Here is a 6,495-nt window from a genome sequence, read left to right as displayed (position 1 = left end):
ACGCTCATCAAATATAGAGTGAAGTTTAATTTGGGGTGAAATTTAGTCAACACCTTCAGATACATTAGTGAAAGAGTAGGTGGAGTTCTGTCCTACTAAATGTCATGGGGAGAAACATTCTTCACTTCATAATTTTTCTATAGGAAAGTATGTGTCAACTGTCAAGTGCTACCTAAGTCAATGTTAATCATTAACTACTGCATAGACAAATACTGATAATGTGTCAGGAAGAGGGGTGGATCACAACCCTTTGATCCTGAGATCCTGAAAAGGGAAAACATTCCTTTTGAGACCCTGTGATTGAGATTTACCTACGTTTGCTCATTTATCTTTAGTACAACCCTGTTACTTATAGATTAGTTACCTTTTAACAAGTAACATAAGCTAGGATCTGAAATTTTGCTTATGTGAGAAGATCATGCAGCTAGAAAATGACAGAGCTAGAATTCAAACGTAGCTCAGGCTGTTTCTGAATCTCAAATTCCTAAATATGCTGGTGTTGAGGTGTGGATCCCAGATTCAAATTTCACCTGGATATGTCGCCTATCAACTCAGTGGTTGGAATCCTCCCTGTTATCATAACACTTCCCCTCCAGTCTGTTCACACAATGACTACCGTGCTTAGGTTCTCCAAACACAGGAATCCTCCAGTGCATTGACCCAGCCTCCCGATCAGTCCCATGTCTCTTGAGTTTTATGGAACAATTCTCAGGTCCCTCTGACCTCTCAGCACAGCTGATGATCAAGACCCCAATCAGAGATGACAAAAAGACTCCGCTTCCTATGGCTGCATCTATCATACGTATCTCCCAATGAGTTTTATAAATATCTGCATCCTACCAGGACGTGATCATAAACCATTCTCCCATGCTTTGCACACACTTCGAATGTTCCCCTTGTTTCTTTGAATCCCTGAAATTCTCAACCAATTTCCCTCACTTTCAACAGTGTGTTCACCTCCTACCATGCAGATGAAGTAGAATATTCGAAGAAATGTGTCAGCTCACTGTCATGAAGTCAACACCTATTCCTGAATCTTCACCCATTGGTGATGCCGCTCCTGTTTAAACTGAAAGTCATTTCTATGCCTGGATAAGCGCATTTTTCTCAAATGTATCCCCTTCTCTCCTGCTCTCTGGAGGTTGTTTTATTATTAATTGTAAACTGAAGCTCTTCTACCAGCTAACACTCCTCTCTTCCCAGTCCATTCCCTTTCATCTTTTTCAGTTTCTTCATTCTTGAAACAAAATCTCTGAACCAATTTTTCTCTAGTTCCTGCCCAATGAATTTCCTCCTTCCAAAGTAAACTGAAAGAGCAGTGCAGGATTAGTGACAATCTCTGGGCGCCCCTCCCACAGTTTTATTTACTAGGGGTGATCTCCCTGTTACTGTTGACTTGCGTATACATAAACCTTTATAACATTATAGTTATCTCTCCGTGATTAAATCCAATGAATGTTTCTCGTGTTTTACTTGGATCCAAGCAGAATTGGACTATGACCTCCGTCAGGAAATTTATATTTCCAAGGTCCTCTGACATCACAAACTCCCCACTGCCTTTAAACTAGTCAGTTACTGCCAGTGTACTGTGCGCAGTTCTCCTCAAACAATACTATTTCAACATCTCAAGACTCCATTGTAGCCCTCTTCTCTCTTTTTACTATATACACCATCTTCGAAAACTGTTATAATTATTCAGTCTTCTCCTGTTACCACTATGATAATAATGCGTAAAAACGAATACTAGATTTCATTTCTGAGGTCTCATCCATAACTGCATGGGAAGCAGACACCTACAATGAAATGTATATCAGACAGAAGCCAGGAACTTCCTCCCCAAATAAAAACTACTACTCCTCTCGTCTGCAGTTTCAGATAGCAGCTCCACTAATTATTTGGGGCTCAGTCATTGACATAACGTCCCAGAACCACACAAACAGAACCAAGCATCGATTTTATCTCTACAATGAGCGCTCTCGTCTCTGTTCATCTCTTCCCTGATATACACATACATAGTTCCAGCTACACTTATACCGCTTCACTTTCAGGTTAAATGTCAGTGCCTCAGAGATTCCTTCTTTAAATTACTAGCTAAGTAACTCTCCTCTCTCCGTTGTCTTGAATAGAACCTACAGGTAACACCCGTAATATTTCACGATATCTCTACTCATCATTTTTCTTTTTCTTTTCTTTTTTTCCTGTTTTCCTCTCTGGACAAATTGCAGAAAAGTAAACCGTAGGGTCATAAAGCAAGTTTCTCTTGACTATTACATAAGAATTGTAAATGCACAGAAATTCCATGTACACAGTAACCTAATCTACTCTCAGATGGCCTGTGACCAATGTTCTTTAATCAAATTAAATAACTATCTTTAAATTAATAATTCTCTGAATAATAAATTACTTTGTTTCCTCCTGGGGAAAATTTTATTTAGTAATCACCAGAAACAAAATGTGTGGGAAAACTGTGTTTGTGTCTTTACTTAAGTATGCAACTGCCACACTCCTGAGTTCAAAGTTTTAGTCTCTTTCTATAGAATCAGGCATAGAATTGTCTGTGGGTTCCTGTTAATAGATCTGATAACCTCATATATTGTATAATCATAAAGAAAGAACTCCTTTAATCTGGATGCCAATCAGGATAAATCTAATCAAGGAACAACTTCCCTAACACAAACTTTTCCTTCTCAACACGTTAACTACTTAGATACATGTAAGGAAATTATAAGAGATTCCTTTAATTTGCTAATATTCTAAAAACCTCCAAAAGCAGTCTTGATGCCTTGGCCGGAGGTCTCACTGTTTTGTGAATTGTGGCCAGTTCTGGGAAGAGAATTGCAGCTGGAGGATTAGTCTTTATATAAATATGTTTAACCTACAAACAGCCCATCAAGCTGTGGGTTTTGTGTGGCTTTATATAAGGACTGGTGTTGTTTGATGATATCAAACATTGAAGGAAGATATTTTTAGGGTTTTAGAGCATCTGTATTTTAATACCAAGGTAAATAATAATTAAATTATAATCAATTACATGAAGTTTCCAGGGAGGCAGGAGAGAAAAGAATACAATTGGAGAAATTGTGCTTGGCCAAGGAAGAGATGATTCTTCAATTCTTACTATGGGCTTGGGAATAAACCGTGAGGAATATTTGTAGATTTTGTGACAGTGAGCTGAAGAATTTCCTCAAATTATCTGATTAATCTGTCTAGTAGAAGGTGGTCCCTTTGTGGAAAGTGGCAAAAGTACTGAGAATGATTAAAAATCAAAAGATATGGAGAATGTCTGAAATATTTGTGAGACATAGAATAAGACTGAATCATCTAGATATAGTACAATGTCCAGGGATATTTGAAAGATGTTGGGAGATTTGCAAACCCCACCAGATTTAATATCCTAGTTAGATTCAGTCATGGAAGAAGCAGGTACTTGGAGCCCTCCAAGATTGGAATCTTGACCAGCAACTGTGATGAATTTGGAAGGAATATGGAAAGAGGAATATGGAAATTGTTGGTCTTCATAACTATATGTTGAAATTACTTGATTTGATTAATTTGGAATAAAAATGAAGACGGTTGGGACACATGTTAGGAGAGTGGGGTCAGTGCACTGGAGGTTCTCCTAGCATTTGGGGCGAGGGAGGAAACTGACTATTAACTTGGAATATCATGGGTTAATTACCTTTAAAAACTCTTTGATTTTTATTTCCTAATAAATAAATTTGGGATACTAATATTTCCCTTATGAGAAGCAGTAGCCAAAGCCTTCTTAGTTTGACCGTGGGAAACAAGATTACTCCTCTTTTCTCATAGGCCAGTTCACATTTGCAGGTGGGGTGGTTGTTCACTCCCAGGTAAAGGCTTATGGCTTCATGACTGTTAGGTCTGAAAACTCTAGATAGGATTCAAGTCTCATGTCTTTCTTCTCTTTCCTTGGGTTTTCCTGCTTAGAGTAAACAGTGTCTCTGAGAGAGAATACTAGCAGCTGAGTTCTTGGCAATGTGTCCCCAGGTGAGTGGGGACCTGCTCTTTCTCCTGAAGTGGTAACTCTCTTTCCGGTGGATAGAAAGGTGTCACCACTTGGACTGAGTGCTCTAAGTGTATCCTGGTGCGAGTCAAGGCTCTGAGCACTAGTCCTGTCGTCTGGCATCTCTGTGAGGATCGTGGAGTAGGGCAAGAGCTAATACAGCAACCGTCTCTTTTCCAACATTTATACCGACGTGCTCCAGACTCCATAAAGGCTGTGTTGGTAAAGAGGGCACATGAGAGGTTATATTTCTCTCCGCTCAGTCATGGGTTGACGGGGGTGTGACTCAATCCATAAGCGAGTCTGCAATGCAGTGAGCTCTGTCATGTGATGGACACAAGTGGAAGGATGAGCAAGAGCAGAAGTTCAAGGTCTGGAAGGGGAGGAGGTGTGTGCACAGGTGAGATCAATACGTCTAGGGTCAGAGATGCTGGCTAGATGGATATGCAGGGCTGAGGGGGCCGGGGAAAGAGAAGAAGCCCTTCAGCAGGACTGGCCCAGAGAGGACAGTGGAGCCCATTTTGCTTTTTCTTTCTTTGTTTTTCCAATTTTTAATCTATTTTCTGAGAATACAATTGACTATTTTGAAAACTCCAAAAAGTCACAACAAAATATGCCCTTTCACTCTTGTTCCAAACCAGCCATTTCCCCCCTGTTTAGGTACCTTTGTTCAGAAACTGGAAGCACTTTACAGAAAGCATTTTTTCCTTAATTGGTACATTGAGTAGGATATAGTAGGTAGAGGAACACTTAGAAAACTGTGGCGATATGTGAAGCCCTGGAGAGGCCTGAACCATCGAGAGTCTCTGATTAGTCTCTGAACAGGGAAGACAGGAGGAAGCTACAGGAGAGACCATGATAGTCAAAGTGGTGAGGTCCCAGGAAACGAGGAGGGAAAGAGGGACCTCAACCCACAGGAAAGGTCAGTTGGGGATCATCTTACAGTTTGGCAACTCCGGGACCGCTGGCTTGTAAAGTTGAGCCCGTCTGTCCTCATATCTGGTGATGAATGCATGCTCTGTGTTGAGGTTAGGTAGGCAGCAACTGCGGACCCCAAGTTGTATATACATTCTGTTCACTTACACAAAATGGTGGACATTGCATCAATGCTCTCTGACTTTTTAGTGACTAATTCACCTGTAGCTTTTATTTATTGGATTTTGTTATGTTCAAACATGTCATGTCAGCTCATTTAATCACTCAACTCTCTTGAGAGGTTATTGAGGTATTTCCCACATGAGAACAGTGAGGTTTTTATTGGGGAATACTTTGCCTGTAGTCACTGCTGATAAGTGGTGGAACATGTACATTGCCTGTCTTGTGCTAATCTGTAGATTTATCTGAAAGTAGTGGGGAGCAGGGATACTTATGAATTCCCAAGTACACATTTTTTAATTGCCAGTCAGCTCACAATTAACATTCTATTGTGGACTGTGCAGGTTATTTCACACTACCCCTCATGTGATGCTCCTTTGCCATGAAAGTCACTCTGTATTCAGAGTGTGCCCATCTCTGTGATGCACTTGAAAGGCATACGCCAAGTCAGCCCAGAGGAACATTGGACTTGACGTCAAACAGGTTTGAGCTTTTGATACACACAGCTGCCTTTTCTCAGTACTATCACCCTCGACCATCACCTTTGGACATTTGGGGAAATGGGGCAGCCTGAACCAGAATGTCCTGCATGTTTTTAGGAATCAGTGACTTTCAAGACATGTGACTGTGAACTTCATCCAGAACTGGGGTAATGTCAATTGCAGGTTTCTTTGAGTGAAATGTCTCTGGAATCTTGTTGAAGTCAATGTGGAAAAATCCCTCCGATGGTGTCACAATTCTGTGAACCTATCAATCTTATTAATCTAACCTTCTGCATATTCCTTGGCCTTAGAGGAAAGGATGGCTCTGTGGCTACTGGTGCTAAACGTCAACGCAGCACCCATCGTTTCAATCCCTCCCTTTCGGTGCTTTTCCTCATCTTTATCTCGCCAACATCCCACCCATTTTATTTTTCGTTTGTTTTACCCTTCAAGATATATTCTAATTGTCAATATCCTATAATATGTTTCGAATTTCTTATATATTGCTCCATTTCATACTTTTTCTCTGTGTTAAAGATAAACATTTTAAAAATGTTCACAGACAGTAGCTTCAGGAAGAAGCCATTTATCTGAAGGTCAATAGTAAGTTTATGGGGATAAACCCCGCTGTCCACATTAGAGACATGATCTTAGGGTAAGAGGAATTCAGCCCAACCACCTGACTGAAAGTGGACTTAAACGCTGGCCCGGCAGAGGCTTTTGAATAGTTTTCATTTGGAACCATTTTTCCCCCAAAACAAACTGTACCTTGAGTTTCAAAAGGGCAGTTGCTTAAATGTAGCTCAGGTATATAGTGTTTGAAAAATAAAGAAGACCGAAAACTTAATCAGAAAACAATGGCAGTGAGAGGCTACAAGTTAGAAAAATGTATAT

The sequence above is a fragment of the Orcinus orca genome, chromosome 14 (assembly GCF_937001465.1).
Source record: "Orcinus orca chromosome 14, mOrcOrc1.1, whole genome shotgun sequence".
NCBI lineage: Eukaryota > Metazoa > Chordata > Mammalia > Artiodactyla > Delphinidae > Orcinus > Orcinus orca.
Note: the sequence above shows the minus strand (reverse complement) of the source record.